Source organism: Bos javanicus, chromosome 27, assembly GCF_032452875.1.
Source record: "Bos javanicus breed banteng chromosome 27, ARS-OSU_banteng_1.0, whole genome shotgun sequence".
Taxonomy (NCBI): Eukaryota; Metazoa; Chordata; class Mammalia; order Artiodactyla; family Bovidae; genus Bos; species Bos javanicus.
In genome coordinates, this window is record NC_083894.1 from 14,807,436 (window position 1) to 14,828,061 (window position 20,626).

Genomic DNA, 20,626 nt, shown 5'->3' on the forward strand with positions numbered 1-20,626 from the left:
GAATGTGCACAAGGTCTTGCAGTGCAGAAATGAACATCCGGAGGGGTTGCTTAGGCTTGTAACTCCACCAGATGCTCCACCAAGCACTTTCCTGTGTCTTCGCATTTGGTCCTCATAAGCAACCCTTGTTATTAGCCCATTTCCCAGATGAGGAAACTGAGTCTTAGGAACATCGCAATTACTAATGAAGGAGTCTGGGCGTGAACTCAAGTCTGCCAGGCACTAAAATGTTTTCTCTTAACTTTTAGAGAAAATGCCAGGTGAGGTGACAAGAATTACAGGTGCCTGGGTTGTGTGCTCTCCGGAAGAATCTTCATGTCCTTGTAAACATCTTGCACATCTAACTGGCTAGCAAAAAAAAAGTGTTTTTGCTTCTGCACATTTTGTTGTAAGCATGCAGCAAACCATCTATATTTAGCATTGATGAATGTTTGTGTCCCAGGAACCTAAATATAATGTATTTTGTTTCTAAGTTACAAACAATTAACTCACAGGGGAATGTTGGTCTTTAGCCTGTTTATTAAATGAGGCACTTTCTGAACTTCTGTAAGAGGAGGAAAGGAATGAGCATTTATTGAATGCTCATTGTATGTTACACACTTTACAGAATGAGTCCACGTAGTCCAGTAGCCCAATGAGACAGGCTCTTCCCTTGTTTATAGGTAAGGACATGGAAGCTTAGGCACACGAGTGGCAGAATCGAAATCCAGATCAGCTTCCAGTGCCAAAGCCAGTCTGTTTCCATGGCTCCTCTGAGTTGGCTGGCATCTCCCTGTGCTGAGCATCTGGGGTGGGCTGGAAAGCAGCCACGGCTCTCCCAGACGCTCCCCCAGGGAGGAGGAGTCACGTGGTCAGGGTGCCTAGCACAGAGCAACCCTGAATATCAGCTATCTGTGCTCAGCGGGGCTGCTCTCAGAATCAGAGGGAATTGCAGCTTGAAAAGCCCCTGTTGAAGATTGTCAATGTGACGGGGACCCCCTCAGGCCAGTGATGAAGAGTGTCTCCCTTAACACAACATTGTAAAGTAACTATAGTCCAATCAAAGTTAAATTAACATAAAAGTCACTCCTGGTCCAAACTCCAGCCAGGCTCCTCTGAACCCTCCTCTCAGTGAAGCCTTGACTTGGTCTTATAAAGACTTGAACAAAATACTAACCTAGTTTCTCACAGCTCAGGGCTGCATCCCTAGGTGACCCTAAGCCCTCCAGCCCTTAAAATGCCAACTTGAGAAAACTCAAGGCTAGCAAAAGGATTGGCCGTTCCAGCCAAGATGGGGTCCCTGGCTCCTCGCCTCTGCAGGATGCGGGACGCTAACCTCAGTAAATGCCAGTTGACAAACCCAGATGAGTTTTGTTAACTGAAAAAAAAAAAAAAAAACACGCAGCCTGGAAGTTGAGAGTTCTGTTTATTCCGCAGAAATTTTTAGGACTCCAAGCCTGGGAGAGAGCATCTCAAATGACCCTGAGGGAACTGCTCGGAGGAGGCGAGTTGGGGAGCCAGGTTTCATAGAAGTTTTGAAACAAAGGGCAGGCAGTCTGAACATCAAAAGATTTTATTAATTAAAGAAAACCAGATATCTTAAGGAATTTAATGCTTTTCTCTGTATGGGATGATGCAAGAGTCTGGGCTCACTGACATCATTCTTATGATATGCACCTCAGCTACCTTGGGCCGGTATCCTGTGTTTTCACTTCCTGCCTTTGCTCAGGGCTCACGATAGGGAGTGGCTGCAGACTGATGGCTGCTAAATGGCAGGCATTCCTTTCCTTCCTGAGTGTCCTCAGGGTTCATGGGCTCACATTGGAGGGCTGCCATCACTGATGACTGTGATGTCCTTGTGTACTGATGTGACAGGAAATATTCCATTTCTTAGTATCGTATGGGGCAAATCCCATCTTCTCATCTGTTGTGATTTTTCACTTCTCTGACTCTACTGAGCCCTGTCCACTGCCCTGCATAGTCCTTCATTCTCCTTGAAAACACTCAAGTTACTTCTATAAAATCAAAGTTGAGATCAGTTCATACTGGTCTCTTTTCCCTACGACAGAGGCAGGCTACCAATTAAAATCCATCTTTACCACCTCATTTTTAAAGTATTTTTGATATTAATTTCTCATTTAAGTGCTTTCTTCGCTGCAATCAACTTCTGTGTTTTTTCGGTCTTCTAACTTCATTGAGGCTTTGAATGGCTAAAAGTCAAAGATCTCTCTTGGGAAATGTTACATTGAACTGGAAAATATATGGGTTCCTTTCAGTATCTTTTTATACTGATTTCTAACATAATTCCACAGTGATAAGAGAACACACTCTATATGATTTCAATACCATCAGACCATAAAAATTTTGCACCTTGTTGTATGTCCATGATCTGTTCCACTGTCTCCTGCTTTATACTATGGGAGGTTGAATAGATTCTGTATCCTACTGTTGTGTGAAAATTATATAAATCTTGATTATTTTGATTTGGTTCATGGTGTTTTTCAGGTCTACTATATCTTTCTACTCTTCTGTATATTCATTCTATTAATTTTTGAGAGTTTGATATTTGAAACACCAACTAAAAATTATATTTATCTACTTAAAAAATAATCGCAATATGCAGTGGAAGAAGATGTAACTTTGTTCTATATTTTCCAAGTCTTCTGTAAATGTGTTATCATACTTTCATAATTTAAAAAATAAGAAAGAAAAAAAAAGAGAGAGAGAGAAAGACTTCTCCATGGAGTGTCACTCCAGGGAGCCCATTTTCTTTTCCTCCTTGATAAGCCCTGTCTTTTCATACTGTTCATGGGGTTCTCAAGGCAAGAATACTGAAGTGGTTTGCCATTCCCTTCTCCAGTGGACCACATTCTGTCAGCCCTCTCCACCATGACCCACCCGTCTTGGGTGGCCCCACGGGCATGGCTTAGTTTCACTGAGTTAGACAAGGCTGTGGTCCTAGTGTGATTAGACTGACTAGTTTTCTGTGAGTATGGTTTCAGTGTGTCTGCCCTCTGATGCCCTCTTGCAACACCTACCGTCTTACTTGGGTTTCTCTTACTTTGGGCGTGGGGTATCTCTTCACGGCTGCTCCAGCAAAGCGCAGTCAATGCTCCTTACCTTGGAAGAGCGGTAGCTCCTCACCCCCGCTCTTCCTGACCTTCAACGTGGGATAGCTCCTCTAGGCCCTCCTGTGCCCATGCAACCACAGCGTGGGGTTGCTCCTCCCAGCCGCCGCCCCTGGCCTCAGGCTTAGGGGGATGGGGTAGCTCCTCCCGCCCGCTGCCCCTGGCCCCGGGCTTAAGGGCATGGGGTATCTCCTCCTGGCCGCCGCCCCTGACCTCGGACGCAGGGTAACTCCTCTCCTCCCTGCCCCTGACCTCAGACGCTGGATATCTCCTCTTGGCCGCCCCCCCGACCTCGGACGTGGGGTAGCTCCTCTCAGCCGTACCTGCGCCGTCGCAGTCTGGCACTCTCGGCTGCTGCCCCTGACCTCGGACGTGGGGTAACTCCTCTTGGCCGCCGCCCTTCGGGCACGGGGTCCTCCTGGCTTCTTCCCCTGACCTCGGACGTGGGGTAGCTCCTCTCGCCTGCGCTTTAGCGCGCCCGTCGCAGCCGCCTGCGCTTTAGCGCGCCCGTCGCAGCCGCCTGCGCTTTAGCGCGCCCGTCGCAGCCGCCTGCGCTTTAGCGCGCCCGTCGCAGCCGCCTGCGCTTTAGCGCGCCCGTCGCAGCCGCCTGCGCTTTAGCGCGCCCGTCGCAGCCGCCTGCGCTTTAGCGCGCCCGTCGCAGCCGCCTGCGCTTTAGCGCGCCCGTCGCAGCCGCCTGCGCTTTAGCGCGCCCGTCGCAGCCGCCTGCGCTTTAGCGCGCCCGTCGCAGCCGCCTGCGCTTTAGCGCGCCCGTCGCAGCGATCAATGCAAAGAAATAGAGGAAAACAACAGAATGGTAAAGACTAGGGATCTCTTCAAGAAAATCAGAGATACCAAAGGAACATTTCATGCAAAGATGGGCTCGATAAAGGACAGAAATGGTATGGACCTAACAGAAGCAGAAGATACTAAGAGAGATGGCAAGAATACACAGAACTGTACAAAAAAGATCTTTATGACCCAGATAATCACGATGGTGTGATCACTGACCTAGAGCCAGACATCCTGGAATGTGAAGTCAAGTGGGCCTTAGAAAGCATCACTATGAACAAAGCTAGTGGAGGTGATAGAATTCCAGTCGAGCTATTCCAAATCCTGAAAGATGATGCTGTGAAAGTGCTACACTCAATATGCCAGCAAATTTGGAAAACTCAGCAGTGGCCACAGGACTGGAAAAGGTCAGTTTTCATTCCAATCCCAAAGAAAGGCAATGCCAAAGAATGCTCAAACTATCGCACAATTGCACTCATCTCACACGGTAGTAAAGTAATGCTTAAAATTCTCCAAGCCAGGCTTCAGCAATATGTGAACCGTGAACTTCCAGATGTTCAAGCTGGTTTTAGAAAAGGCAGAGGAACCAGAGATCAAATTGCCAACATCCACTGGATCATGGAAAAAGCAAGAGAGTTCCAGAAAAGCATCTATTTCTGCTTTATTGACTATGCCAAAGCCTTTGACTATGTGGATCACAATAAACTGTGGAAAATTCTGAAAGAGATGGGAGTACCAGACCACCTGACCTGCCTCTTGAGAAATTTGTATGCAGGTCAGGAAGCAACAGTTAGAACTGGACATGGAACAACAGACTGGTTCCAAATAGGAAAAGGAGTACGTCAAGGCTGTGTATTATCACCCTGCTTATTTAACTTATATGCAGAGTACATCGTGAGAAACACTGGACTGGAAGAAACACAAGCTGGAATGAAGATTGCCGGGAGAAATATCAATAACCGCAGATATGCAGATGACACCACCCTTATGGCAGAAAGTGAAGAGGAACTTAAAAGCCTCTTGATGAAAGTGAAAGTGGAGAGTGAAAAAGTTGGCTTAAAGCTCAACAATCAGAAAACGAAGATCATGGCATCCAGTCCCACCACTTCATGGGAAATAGATGGGGAAACAGTGGAAACAGTGTCAGACTTTATTTTTCTGGGCTCCAAAATCACTACAGATGGTGACTGCAGCCATGAAATTAAAAGACGCTTACTTCTTGGAAGGAAAGTTATGACCAACCTAGATAGCATACTGAAAAGCAGAGACGTTACTTTGCCAACAAAGGTTCGTCTAGTCAAGGCTATGGTTTTTCCTGTGGTCATGTATGGATGTGAGAGTTGGACTGTGAAGAAGGCTAAGCGCCAAAGAATTGATGCTTTTGAACTGTGGTGTTGGAGAAGACTCTTGAGAGTCCCTTGGACTGCAAGGAGATCCAACCAGTCCATTCTGAAGGAGATCAGTCCTGGGATTTCTTTGGAAGGAATGATGCTAAAGCTGAAACTCCAGTACTTTGGCCACCTCATGCGAAGAGTTGACTCATTGGAAAAGACTCTGATGCTGGGAGGGATTGGGGGCAAGAGGAGAAGGGGACGCCAGAGGATGAGATGGCTGGATGGCATCACCAACTCAATGGATGTGAGTCTGGGTGAACTCCGGGAGTTGGTGATGGACAGGGAGGCCTGGCGTGCTGCGATTCATGAGGTCGCAAAGAGTCGGACACGACTGAGCAACTGATCTGATCTGATCTGAAGCCCTGTCTGGAAATATACCATACACTATGGCCATCAAAAGTTCAGTTTAGTTCAGTCACTCAGTCGTGTCCGACTCTTTGCAACCCCATGAACCACAGCACGCCAGGCCTCCCTGTCCATCACCAACTCCCGGAGTTTACCCAAACTCATCTCCATCGAGTCTGTGATGCCATCCAACCATCTTATCCTCTGTCGTCCCCTTCTCCTCCTGCCCTCAATCCATCAAAAGAATAAATAAATAAAATCCGTCCTTACCACTTCAGTCTCTGACCTCAGGCAGGGCTACCCCTCAGTGACTGTCACTCTGAAGACCCCACTGCCCCTTCCCCGACCCTGGCCAGTGCCCCATCGGCCCTCACCCCAACACTAGTCCTGGCAACCACTCTCCCTGGCCTCCACTTCCCCCAGCCTCCAGCCTCTCCTTCAACTCCTCCAGGGTTTCCACTTCCCGTTTCTGGGAGGAAAAGTAGGTTTCGCCTGAGTTGGGCTCTGGCATGAAGCAGAGAAATGTTTGGGCCAGATGGATGTTCTCTGATCACTGAAGCAGCGCATCTGAGTACGACCCTTTCAAACCTTCCAGAACAGTCACTAAGGAGAGTGGAAGGACGTAGCTTGCTTCTGGGAGCCCAGGAACGGAGCGCTGCAGAGAAAGGAGGTGTTGCTGGGAGCACTGGCCACCACGCCCTCGGTGCTGCTGGAGAAGTCCCTGCAGGGCTCAGAGCCCAGCACTGAGAAAGATGATTCTGGTGGAGATGGAAGAGCTCCTGGGCACTCAGCCCCCTTGCGGGGTAGGAATCTTCACTTCACTGGCATCTTCACTTCACTCTTAGCCGCCTGCCCTTCACAACCATTTCGCCTATCTGCAAAGATGGGGTGTCAACTGGGAGTTTCATGGGAGTTGGTAATTTTCAGATAGCTTCGTGTTTCCACCCAAGCTGTGCACAAGACCAGATATATCTATGCTTTCAAGTTTTCAGAAGAACTGAGACCTCAGGTTTCGTTGTGGCAGTGTTACTTTATTTGTGATGACTGTCAAGGGTATGGCCCAGCATCTGAGCCTGTCTCTTCTTTGTGTTTTGAGCATGACCTTGAAGTCCCTGGACAAAAGGATGTTCATCTGTAATGTGAGATCATTGGATTAATGACATCCAATGTATCTGTGAACATTAAAAATATTTGAACGTCGCATTTTTATATTTTCCCAGCACTATTCCTTGCAAACTGGTGGCCTAAGAAGTAGAATTATGGAGAGATTACATGTGAATCCTGGAAAATTCTGGGACTCTTTCTATCACTTTACGACCCATCTTCCTGCTGTACTACATCCAAAAGAACTGTAAATCTAACTCCAAAAGCAGTGAGAGCAAAGTCATCAACCACTTGGCAAAATTTCATTAAATGTCACTAATCTCAGAAACTTCTCAGCCAGAAGTTTTTATCTTTCTCTCTCCCTTATCCCTTCCCAAGTCTGTGAGCTCTTTCTTCCACCCAAGGGAACCTCCTGTTTCTCTCCTTGCCTGCACTAAGTTTTTCAGTTTTTTGCAGCTTTACATGTTACCACTGAAAGGAAGGAGAAAGAGAGGAAGGTCTTCCTATATTTGTCTCTGTCATGTTAGAGTCTAAAGCACAAGTAACAATATCTTCCTAGAAGAAGATATTGTTTACTTGAAGAGCTAGCAATGTGAATCCTCGATCTTTCAACACAGAGTTCCTCTAATTTTTCAAGGCAGTTTATTTATATTTTTAAAAGTTGTTTATTCATTTATTTTTGGCTACATTGGGTCTTAGTTGTGGCACACAGGATCTTCATTTCGGTGTTCTGGCTTAGTTGCCCTGTGGCATGTAAGATCTTAGTTCCCTGATGAGGGATTGAACCTGCATCCTCTGCATTGGAACGTGGATTCTTGACCAGTGTACCACCAGGGAAGTCCCTCAGAGTAGTTTGCATGTGCTCAAGTTGCTCAGTTGTATTGGACTCTTTTGAGACCCCATGGACTGTAGCCCATTAGGCTCCTCTGTCCATGGGATTCTCCAGGCAAGAATACTAGAATATCATTTCCTCCTCCAGGGGATCTTCCTGACCCAGGGATTGAACCCTCATCTCTTGCATTGGCAGGTGGATTCTTTATCACTGAGCCACCTGGGAAGCCCTCAAGGTAGTTTACATCAGGGCTTTTCAAACACTTACATGCTTTGGAAATCTGTAGATCCTCTTAAAATGCAGACTTGAATTCAATTTTTCTGGGGTGGGGCCTGGGATTCTGCATTTCCAATAACCTCCCGGATGATGGCTGGCGATGCTGCTGCACCTTAGACCTCACTTTGAATAGCATGGCTTAGATTACCTCATTTTGTTCTATAATGACTGGAAATACTGGAGTTATAACAGTCATTCTCATGGCTGCATTTGTCATTTTACAAGCAGGCAACCTGAAGAAGCTTGGCTGGCCTGTGACTTCATCTTCTCTTAGTTTGTGGTGGTGTTGTTTTTTTAATTGCTTTACAATGGTGTGTTCATTCTACTATGCAGCAAAGTGAGTCAGCTGTTTAAATACACCCCCTCTTTTTTGGATTTCCTTCCCATTTAGGTCACCACAGAGCACTGAGTGGTGTTCTTAGTACCACATAGTAGGTTCTCATCCATCTTAGCTTTGAAGCCAGAGCTGGAGCTCTCAAGCCATTCAGTAGTCTGTTGGAGACAGTGCCATGTGGAGGCTTTTCTAAGACAGAGACATGTTGACAAAGAGACACTAGTTGGGACATCACTATATGAATCTTTTTATTTTTTCCTGATTTTGGATCCAGCATTTATTATCATTACCATTTTGCATAGCATATGGAACTCCACTCCGTGTTATGTGGCAGCCTGGATGGGAGGGGATTTGGGGGGAGAATAGATTCATCTATATGTATGGCTGAGTCTCTTTGCTGTTGACCTGAAACTATCACAACATTTTTATTCGACTATACCCCATTATTGACTATGACCCAGATAATCATGATGGTGTGATCACTCACCTAGGCCAGACATCCTGGAATGTGAAGTCAAATGGGCCTTAGGAAGCATCACTACGAACAAAGCTAGTGGAGGTGATGGAATTCCAGTGGAGCTATTTCAAATCCTGAAAGATGATGCTGTGAAAGTGCTACACTCAATATGCCAGCAAATTTGGAAAACTCAGCAGTGGCCACAGGACTGGAAAAGGTTAGTTTTCATTCCAATACCAAAGAAAGGCAATGCCAAAGAATGCTCAAACTACCACACAATTGCACTCATCTCACACGCTAGTAAAGTAATGCTTAAAATTCTCCAAGCCAGGCTTCAGCAATACATGAACTGTGAACTTCCAGATGTTCAAGCTGGTTTTAGAAAAGGCAGAGGAACCAGAGATCAAATTGCCAACATCCGCTGAATCATGGAAAAAGCAAGAGAGTTCCAGAAAAACATCTATTTCTGCTTTATTGACTATGCCAAAGCCTTTGACTATGTGGATCACAATAAACTGTGGAAAATTCTGAAAGAGATGGGAATACCAGACCACCTTACCTGCCTCTTGAGAAACCTCTTTGCAGGTCAGGAAGCAACAGTTAGAACTGGACATGGAACAACAAACTGGTTCCAAATAGGAAAAGGAGTATGTCAAGGCTGTATATTGTCACCTGGCTTATTTAACTTATATGCAGAGTACATCATGAGAAATGCTGGACTGGATTGAAGCACAAGCTGAAATCAAGATGGCCGGGAGAAATATCAGATATGCAGATGACACCACCCTTATGGCAGAAAGTGAAGAAGAACTAAAAAGCCTCTTGATGAAAGTGAAAGAGGAGAGTGAAAATTTTGGCTTAAAGCTCAACATTCAAACAACTAAGATCATGGCATCTGGTCTCATCACTTCATGTCAAATAGATGGGGAAACAGTGGAAACAGTGGCAGACTTTATTTTTTTGAGCTCCAAAATCACTGCAGATGGTGACTGCAGCCATGAAATTAAAAGATACTTACTCCTTGGAAGGAAAGTTATGCCAACCTAGACAGCATATTAAAAAGCAGAGACATTACTTTGCCAACAAAGGTCAATCTAGTCAAGGCTATGTTTTTTCCTGTAGTCATGTATGGATGTGAGAGTTGGACTATAAAGAAAGCTGAGTGCCGAAGAATTGATGGTTTTGAACTCTGGTGTTGGAGAAGACCCTTCAGAGTCCCTTGGACAGAAAGGAGATCCACCCAGTCCATCCTAAAGGAGATCAGTCCTGAGTGTTCATTGGAAGGACTGATGCTGAAGCTGAAACTCCAATACTTTGGCCACCTGATGCAAAGAGCTGACTCATTTGAAAAGACTTGATGCTGGGAAAGATTGAAGGCAGGAGGAGAAGGAGGTGACAGAGGATGAGATGGTTGAATGGCATCACCAACTCAATGGACATGAGTTTGAGTGAACTCTGAGAGTTGGTGATGGACAGGGAGGCCTGGTGTGCTGCAGTCCATGGGGTTGCAAAGGGTCGGACACGACGGAGCAACTGAACTGAACTGAACTGATACCCCGATAAAAAATAAAAAGTTCCCAAAAAAGTATGAATCTTTAATGCACTGTGAATCTGGCTACTGTTTAAAATAATGTATTTTATAAAAATTATTTATTCATTTATCTTTAGCTGTGGTGGATCTTCTTTGCTGCACTGGCTTTTCTCTAATTTTGGCAAGTGAAGGCTTTTCTCTCGTTGTGGTGTACGGGCTTCTCATTGCGGCGGCTTCTCTCGTTTTGGAGCACGGGCTCTAGGGCTCACAGGCTGCAGCAGGTGTGGCTCCCGGCCTCTAGAGCACAGGCTTAACAGTTGTGGTGCATGGACTTAGTTGCTCCATGACACATGGGATCGTCCCAGACCAGGGATTGAACCCATGTCTCCTGCATTGGCAGGCAGATTCTTTACCACTGAGCCACCAGGGAAGCCCTAAAAGAATGTCTTGGATGGGTGTCTTGGAAGATCCAAGGTGCCTCTGTTTAGGACAGCTTTCAAATGTCATTGGAGCATCAAGCAGGAAAAATGTGAAACACTGTTTTCTATACAAAAGAAAACGAGAGGAAGAGCCTCAGAATAATGGGGAGCCACAAGGCTCCTCTTTCAGCTGAATCTGCCGGCTCTTGTTAGTATAATCTCCCTTACAAGCCTGAACTGAAAAGGGAACTTGGAGTATACAGCCTATGGAAGGGACTCTGGGACCTGGGAGCTGAGGGCTGGGGACTAGGAATCTGAGTTGGTAAAGAGCAAGACTGAGGAGTCAGTGACCAAACTGCTGGCCAGAGAACATTCTGGAGGTAAAAACACCAGCCAGCTGCATTCTTAAACGTTAGACAAAATCGGAGCATGTCACAGATGAAGGAACCTCAGCAACCACCTGGTACTAAGCCTCCACTTGCCCACAAGGAAACCCACCTCCAGAAAGTTGGGTGATTTTTCTCAAAGTCAGAATATCGGTTGGGGCTTTTGGCTGGCTTTTGAACTCATGGTCCTGAGCTCTTTGCACTTAAACGTGTTAATCAACTCTTACACATGAAATTAGGTGTAAAAGCAATTCTTCCCAAGAATAAATTTAAAGTCTATTTCTGAGACTCTACAGGAAGTGGCCAGGAAGAAAAAAAATCAGCAAAAGAGCCTAGATGTGACACCTGCAGGCAACTGCACGGTTTGAGGAAGGCTGAGATTGTCCAAGCAATACGTCTCTCCAACAGAGAGATGATATCACACCCAGGAGCATATTTTAATTCCCACAACAGCCCATTAAGTAGATAATATTAACCCCATTTTACAGATAGGGAAACTGAGTCTCAGATTAAGTAAATGCTTGTAGGTCAGACATCCATTGACCTGAGATGTGGGTCTACCTTCTCCCAAATCCTGTGCTTCTTCCATGCGCTGACTGGGCCCTCCCCACACTGAGTCTGAGCCTTTTCCCGAGCCTCTGTGAACAGGACTTGATTTTCACAAACACTGTAAGAAGGAGTCAAATCCAAGAGAAATAGGATCTGAAACTCAGCTGCGGGGAGAAGCAAGATAAAGGGAGGACAAGCAGAAAAGTTAGTGGAGGAGGTTTGCAAGGTGTCCAGAATTGACTGTGAAGCTCTTGTTTCTATGAAGGGATCATTCAAGGTACTTTCCAGCAACTGTTTGAGGCTTTTGTTTTGATGAGCTGCAACAGCAGCAGTGATGTGGGCAGCGGGAGCCCCCTTTCTCACTTTTCTTTCCTTCTTTCCGGTCCTGACCCCAGAGGCTGTAAGTCGCCCATAAAACAGCCCAAGAGTGTGTCAGGCCGGGGTGTCCCCTGGTGCTACCAGCGCTGCACGGTGACTACTCAAGGCTCATGCCCTTTGACAGCCTGAGCTGAGTGCCTGGGGAGAAAGGCAGACGTCTACTTCAGAAGACAGCTTTGCTCCACACTGACCATCTTTGTGTTGGCAGTAACATAGTCAGCTTGAAAACGGATTTCTATTGGCAGAGAGAGGCTTTTCTTAATTATTTTTAGTAGGTCAAAAACTGAATTAGATGACCCAGATCGTTTTCCACACAGATAGAGAACCTGCACCCACCCCCATCCTTCTGTGACAGCTAAGCTGGTTGCGCTGTAATCAGTCCTTGGGCAGAAGGATGCAGTGACAAGGAGGACATTGGAAGCCCAGTGCCTGTCCTTTCCAGAACTGAAGGGTTGCAGGAGGAAGGGAAGGAGGTAAAGGAGGACAAGCTCTGGGGCTTTGGTTTGCCTTTTCTCTCCGGACCAGCTCTTAGGAAGAGGGGAGCTGTAGAAACGCCGAGATCACTGAAGGGAAGCTGGAACCTCAGGGTTGGAAATCCATATCTCTGGGTGTTGCCGTGAAAAGGAAAAAGGAGGAATGAGCTTTTCTTCTCTTTCCTGAGAACAAAGAGGGTAAAGAGAACAATGAGCAGGCCTGATCACTCCTAGTTTTTACCGTAACTGACCCGTTGTCTGTAACTAAGTTTGCTTTTCTGCCCCTAACTCCACGAGCTACATTCTCCCAGTCGAGTCTGACTCTTTTTGACTGTGGACTATAGCCCACCAGGCTCCTCTGTCCATGGGGTTTTCCAGGCAGGAATACTGGAACGGGTTGCCTTTCTTCCTCCAGGGGATCTTCCTGACCTAGGGATCAAACCTGTGTCTCCATTGCAGACAGGTTCTTTACCCACTGAGTCATCAGGGAAGCCGTACTATCCTTGACCTCTATGCCAATTACATTCTGTATCTGGTGCTTTATAGCACCCTCTTTGCAGACCACTCCTTGTAGTTTTTCTGTCTTTGCCTTACAGAAAGAAGGTCAGGGTACAATACCCAAAAGACAATGGCCCCAACTACCAGGCTATCTTATGCCAACCAATGCAAGAGGAAGAATACAAGATTGGCCCCAACTACCAGGCTACCTTATGCCAACCAACGCAAGAGGAAGAATACAAGATCCTTACAACTTTGTTGCTCATCACCTACCCCTGACTGCAAGCCCTCATCTGTATAATCCCCCCAGTTCCTCATGGAAGTGGGGCACAGGTTTGAGGCAGGAGCCTACTGCGTTCTACCCTCTACCGGCTGAGGATTAAAGCCACCCTCCTACAAAAAAAAAAATAATAATAAAATAAAGCCACCCTCCTATTTTCTCCAAACTCTGTCTCCATATTTTTCAACTCAGCTTTGGTGTGTGGGCAAAGATAGCCAAGATTTTAGCGGCAACATGGGCAGAGGAAGGGGAAGCTCCAGGTCCTTGCGGAACACCATCCTTCCGCTCAGCGCTACTTCCAAATGGTGCAAGGTAATGGCAAGCGGGTGACAGAAGAACCCAAGGCCCTGGATGCCCTGGGCCTGCCTGTGGCTTGATGAAGCCCAACTGTCCTACATGCCACCAGAAGGGAATGCAGCCATGCTAAGGATTCCACTCATCAACAGAGATCTCAGGTCACTTCAGAAAAGCCTTGGGGGTTCCAGACATCAAGATCAGAGAAAACGACCAGGTCTCCAGACTCCAGTGTGGGCTGCAACATAACACCCCAAAGGGCCAGATGAGGCTAGGAGCCCACCAAAGGGACCAGGGCAGGAGGGAGCCCCATCCACTCACTCTGTTGCATAAACTGGTGTGTAAATAAAGGACACAAAATGGATGCAATCAGTCTTTCTGCCATGAGGTCACAAGAGCCATGCATCTCCTCCATTACCAGGGATATGTCTTCACCCCTTCATGCTTGTCATCCCAGAATACCTGTTAATGGCACTCCTCAGTGGTAAAGCATACACTTGCAATGCAGGAGATGCAGGAGACACAGCTTCCATCCCTGGGTCAGGAAGACCCCTTGGAGAAGCAAATGGCAACCCACTTCAGTATTCTAGCTAGGGAAATCCCATGGACAGAGGAGCCTGGCAGGCTACAGTCCATGGGGTCGCAACGAGACGGACCCAACTGAGCACACATGCTTCTAATGCTTCTTTTCTATCTCAAACATGTCCCGAGTTGGCCTGGCATGTGTGGTTATACATCATATAGGATAAGGGGCATATTGTGATTCTATTTATTAATTACAAAAGTATCACCTGCAAGTCTCGGGTTTCTTTCTGTTTGCACATCTGCAGTGAGCATGTTTGGAAAGAGGCTGCTAACAGTGGTTCCCTGAGCAGTGGGTGGTGCTGTGGAAAGTGTTGTGCTATTTTATACGTTCAGCTTGTTGTACCAGTGTGTGTGTCTGTGTTTTTAAAGTGTCCCATATGGAGGATGAGTTATAATGGTCACTCCATCCAGGACACAGGAATCATCTTGAAGAACCAGGGAAGATAGTAGAAACTGAGAGCCTGAGCATTTCTGTTAAAGGCACTGAACATTTTTCTGAAACTGGGACAGTTTATGGGCTTCCCTGGTGGCTCAGATGGTAAAGAATCCACTTGCAACGCAGGAGAAATGGGAGACCTGGCTTCAGTCCCTGGGTTGGGAAGATCCCCTGGAGAAAGGAATGGTTACCCACTCCAGTATTCTTGCCTGGAGAATCCCCATGGACAGAGAAGCCTGGCGAGCTACAGTCCATGGGGTTGCAAAGAGTCAGACATGACTGAGTGACTAAGCACAGCACAGCACACCCACTCCAGTATTCTTGCCTGGAGAATTCCATGCAGTTTGTATTATTGCAGACAGACTAAGTTCACCAGAGTAAGTTCATTCATTCTAAGCAGACTGTAGTTGGTTTTTCCTACTGCCCTGTAGGGGTGGGCTCCTAAAGAATATCAGACGAGCCAGAGAGAAGCACCTTTTCTGTGCCCATCTGAGTATAGGGTGAGTAGTTTTGTGACTATGCTAGTGTGGAATCTGACTACTACTTTTGAAAGGCTGGTAACTCATTTGTTCCAAATGACAGAAATTATAATCTCCTTTTTTCGAAGTGTGACCTGTGATAATTCTCATTTTAAGGTTTTGCTTTCAGTCCACACTCAGGCCCATAACCAGGGCTAGGTTCCAGCCAGGGAGAGCACCGCAGCTTATTACGGGGCTGCCGGTGGGTTCCTGGGGATGGTCACGGCGCCCTCAGCTTCAGAAGAAGGTCAGGCGGGGCTGGGCAGTCACTTCCAGCCTAGAGAAGCTTCTCCATGGACCCCAGTAGTTGAGTAAATGTCAGCATTTGCCATGCGGGCTATGATACTGTCGGCTTTAAAAAAAAAAAAAAAAAGGCACAAAGTGAGAGTTGTGAGTTGTTTTATTTGGGACAGAATGAAGACTGGAAACAAGGAGACAGCACCTCAGATAGCTCTAAGAAACTGTTCCAAAGATGCAGGGGGTTGGCGGGAGGACAGCATATATGTGATTTTGGTAAAGGGGAAATACGTGCAATCAGGCACATATTTTTCCAAAAAGTTTCTACTAGTCTCATGAAGCTTCTGCTAGTCATGAGAAACAGTGACTAACAGAAGGATTTTAGTGCTTTGCTAGATAGGAGTGAAAGGTTGTTGTTGAATCACGCAAAGACACCGGGATTCTTGGCCCCTAGAGGAGAAGAATTCAATCCGGGGCCAGAGACGAGGCTTGATCACTCAGAGCTTTTGTGTAATAAAATTTTATTAAAGTATAAAGGAGATAGAGAAAGCTTCTGACATAGGCATCAGAAGGGGGCAGAAGAGTAGCCCCCGGCTAGTCTTCAGCTGGATGTTATATAGTCACTGCTGCTGCTGCTGCTGCTAAGTCGCTTCAGTCGTGTCTGACTCTGTGCGACCCCATAGACGGCAGCCCACCAGGCTCCCCCGTCCCTGGGATTCTCCAGGCAAGAACACTGGAGTGGGTTGCCATTTCCTTCTCCAATGTATGAAAGTGAAAAGTGAAAGTGAAGTGGCTCGGTCGTGTCCGACTCCCAGCTAGCAGCCTGTTAATGAACTAAAGGAATGTCTTAAAATTTAGAATGGCACCAGGCCCCTTACCCATAAGATGCATTTTGGGATAATCTTGGCACCAAATGGTTTATCTTGGGCCATAAAATGATTAACTTGAATCTTGAAGAAGGGCAGACCACCATACAAATAGTTTCATTTACATAGATTAGGGGAACAATATCTGAGTATAACATAACTGGTTTGTCAAGTAGGTTCTGAGCCAAGAAGGGGAATCGGAATGGACTTGAAGACAGAGTCTGGGGTAAATGCATAGCACATTAGCATAGCTTAAGACAAATATTTCCATAAGAAAAAGGCATTGGTTATCTCTAGGTTTGAGAATAGTTAACTTCAGCCGAAACCAGGTGTCATTATGACAACACAGTATTTTAAGAGAAACCTCCTTTTAAATTTGTATAGAGAAGGAAAAAATATCGCTAGTTTGTTTCCTCCTGTCGCTTAAGAGAGAGAAAAATGTCTGACACTTGCAGGCTGTTTCGTCCATTTGGAGACCCCTGGCCTTCCTGGCTATTACCCTCTCAGGAGGAGATAGAAGAATTGGGGTCATAAAATCAGCTCCTGAGAATATCTGACCATCTGAAGACCTGTCCTGCCAGTTTCTCCCTGAGCACGGAGTGGCACATTTCTGCTCTCCTCCCTGAATTCTTGCAGGTGGTGTTGAAGGTCAGCACTGTAGCAGCACAAGACTTAATCCTTGTAGAGATAGATGGCAAATGCCCATGGCAAGCGCCAAATTGTGACAACGTGAAAATAAGTTGGGAAGCACCTCCGAGCACTAATTCACAGCTAACGAGGTCTTGTGAAGGGAGACAATGTCAGTAGAAGCATTATTGACGAATCTAAGAACACCACGATAAAAGATGACTTACCATCTGCTCAAGATTTACCATTTTAACTGGAAAGGAACAAGATAATTATTTTCAGTTTGAAACAAATTTTGAGTCATTTAAGTAACTTAAAAAAACTGTCTTATGCATATTTTTGCTTTATCTGATGTTTAAAAGTTATTATAAGATATCTGGAAAGGGTTTTCCATTAGACGTGCTCAAAAAGACATCTGAATATAATAAATTTGTAAATGAAATGACAGCGTTTGAGGGGATCCCATGGATAAGGAGCCTCGCAGGGGGTTGCAAAGAGTCAGACACAACTGAGCGACTGAGCGCGCACACTCACAGGCATGAAAAACATAATTAGTTTCCTTAAATGTAAGAGCATTGTCCCACTTCTTTAATATTCAGATTTCTTTTTAAGTATTTAAATTGCTTCACTTCACTTCATATATATGCATATGCTTATTGACAGATTTTCCCAAATAGTGGATATTGTGAACAACAAGAAAAGAACAGCGTCACTCGTCACCCAGGTGTATAAAAGGTTAAGTCACGACCCACGCAGCGGCCCACTGACTGTGCACCCTGGTGGGAATTCAGGATGGAGAAAATCAGAATGAGGCATTCTGTGCTTTGGATAAAGGAGTCCACAGGTAATTAAGATGCGTATCACAGGAAGAATTCCAATGATTCCAGATTCTTGTATCTTCCCAAACACAGAAAAGCACAAAGATCATTAATCTGAGATGTCTGCTCTTTGAGAGATAAGCAGTCATCTTTTACCGAGATGTATGAATGGGGATTTCCCTGGTGGTCCAGTGGCTAAGATTGTGCTCCCGATTCAGGGGGCCCGGTTTCGATCCCTGGTCAGGAAACTAGATCCCACATGCTGTAACTAAGAATTTGCATGCCGCAAAAGATGGAAGATCCTATGTGGCTGCAACTAGGAACCAGCACAGCCAAATAAATAGATTTAAAAAAAAAAAAGATGTACGTTTGACTACATGTATTTTCCTAGCCAAAAAAAATTCATATATACATTGGCTCCTCCCCTACCCCTTTAGATCAGTTCCTCTGAGCTACTGAGAGGCTGTTTCCTGGGCTTAACCCTCAGTAAGGTCCCTGAAAAAAACTGAAACTCACAGGTCTTATGTGGTGCATTGTTCTTTCAGTTGACGGTATGATTGTTGAGAATGTTACTTGTACTAATAAATAAAACAATGAGGTTTGGAAGTTGAACTTAAACACTTAAGGGAGAAATAGCTTATGTTTAAATTTTTGTAATCTTCAACAAGTTAAACACTAATTTTGAAAACCAAAAAAATTAGTATCCTACTTACTGAATACTTTTTGGCCTCTAAACAATCTTTTCTACAAAAAAAAAAAGGACACTCAATTCCCAAAATTTACCCCTGACACACACATTGGCTTTTGAGTTGTGAGCCTTGTGCAGAACAAGAAGACAGGACCAGTCCATCAACACTTAGCCTTGCTGAACCTCAGTTGGTGGAGTGAACTTCAGTGAATGAGAGCAGTTATATTTAGCATTTCTTCTTCCTCCTCCCTTTCAGTTCTAAAAATTCCAACACTGGGTGTCAGTATTGCTCAAAGGCACAGACCTATTCTTACTTAGAGTTAGGACGTAACCTGTTTGAGTAAATCCATTGACAAATCACCCAGATAGGTTTTAAATATGTTTGCAAGCTTGACCACAGAAACAAAGCAAGGTGTTATTCTGATCTCTGAAGCTGGCATGCAGGTCTCACCAGTCCTCCCAAATATCCGGGCTGCAGTTCTCCAAGTCTGCAGACCGTGGCCAAACAGCTTCTCTCCCAGCCCACCTGCCTCTTCCCATGCAAGGCGCCACCTGTTATGAAACCAAGGAGGGACTCGAAACCGTTTGTCCCCTTCATGGAGGATAACTACTTCACGCAGGTATAAAAGCAGGAAGGGGGAAAGAGATTTTAAAACAGCAGAGGAAAAATGAGCGATGAAAGAAAACGAATTGAAGGAGGTTCAGGAGGGAGCGGGTACGTGTATACTTAGAGCTGAGGCCCATTGTTGTACAGCAGAAACCCACACAACATTGTCCAGCAATTATCCTCCAAATTCAAAAAAATAAATAAATTTTAAAAAGAAATGAACTCACAAGCTCACGGTTTCTAGAATCATTCCCAGCACCTGAAGTTCACCTCCTGCATCAGAAATAACTTCTTCCTTGTTCTGCCTCCCTCTCCCCACATTAATTCTTCCTCTACTCTATCCCCTACACATGGACATCACCAGATGGTCAACACCGAAATCAGATTGATTATATTCTTTGCAGCCAAAGATGGAGAAGTTCTATTCAGTCAGCAGAAACAAGACTGGGAGCTGACTGTGGCTCAGATCATGAACTCCTTATTGCCAAATTCAGACTTAAGTTGAAAAAAGTAGGGAAAACCACTAGACCATTCAGGTAGGACCTAAATCAAATCCCTTATGATTATACAGTGGAAGTGAGAAATAGATTTAAGGGCCTAGATCTGATAGACAGAGTGCCTGATGAACTATGGACAGAGGTTCATGACATTGTACAGAAGACAGGGATCAAGACCATCCCCATGGAAAAGAAATGCAAAAAAGCAAAATGGCTGTCTGGGAGGCCTTACAAATAGCTGTGAAAAGAAGAGAAGTGAAAAGCAAAGAAGAAAAGGAAAGAGATAAACATCTGAATGCAGAGTTCCAAAGAATAGCAAGAAGAGATAAGAAAGCCTTCCTCAGCAATCAATGCAAAGAAATAGAGGAAAACAACAGAATGGGAAAGACTAGAGATCTCTTCAAGAAAATTAGAGATACCAAGGGAACATTTCATGCCAAGATGGGTTCGATAAAGGACAGAAATGGTATGGACCTAACAGAAGCAGAAGATGTTAAGAAGAGGTGTCAAGAATACACAGAACTATACAAAAAGATCTTCACCACCCAGATAATCACAATGGTATGATAACTCACCTAGAGCCAAACATCCTGGAACGTGAAGTCAAGTGGGCCTTAGAAAGCATCACTACGAACAAAGCTAGTGGAGGTGATGGAATTCCAGCTGAGCTATTCCAAATCCTGAAAGATGATGCTGTGAGAGTGCTGCACTCAATATGCCAGCAAATTTGGAAAACTCAGCAGTGGCCACAGGACTGGAAAAGGTCAGTTTTCATTCCAATCCCAAAGAAAGGCAATGCCAAAGAATGCTCAAACTACTGCACAATTGCACTCATCTCACACGCTAGTAAAGTATGCTCAAAATTCTCCAAGCCAGGCTTCAGCAATACATGAACTGTGAACTTCCAGATGTTCAAGCTGGTTTTAGAAAAGGCAGAGGAACCAGAGATCAAATTGCCAACATCCGCTGGATCATGGAAAAATTGAAGAGAGTTCCAGAAAAACATCTATTTCTGCTTTATTGACTATGCCAAAGCCTTTGACTGTGTGGATCACAATAAACTGTGGAAAATCGTGAAACAGATGGGAATACCAGACCACCTGACCTGCCTCTTGAGAAACCTATATGCAGGTCAGGAAGCAACAGTTAGAACTGGACATGGAACAACAGACTGGTTCCAAATAGGAAAAGGAGTATGTCAAGGCTGTATATTGTCACCCTGTTTATTTAACTTCTATGCAGAGTACATCATGAGAAATGCTGGGCTGGAAGAAGCACAAGCTGGAATCAAGATTGCCGGG

General features: G+C 45.3%; 1 protein-coding gene across 2 annotated transcripts in view; it reads right to left on the reverse strand.

Annotated features, from left to right (window-relative positions):
• The window catches only part of ENPP6 (ectonucleotide pyrophosphatase/phosphodiesterase 6), a 131,459-nt gene that overhangs the window by 101,633 nt on the left and 9,200 nt on the right, over positions 1 to 20,626 (reverse strand). Inside the window, exon 1 of one of the 2 annotated variants that reach the window (XM_061404147.1) lies at positions 3,431 to 3,575. The exons of the other annotated variant lie outside the window; for it this stretch is intronic. The gene's annotated coding sequence lies outside the window, so the exon portion shown is untranslated. Of the gene's footprint in view, positions 1 to 3,430; positions 3,576 to 20,626 lie in introns of those variants that run through there. 2 annotated transcript variants of the gene reach the window in all.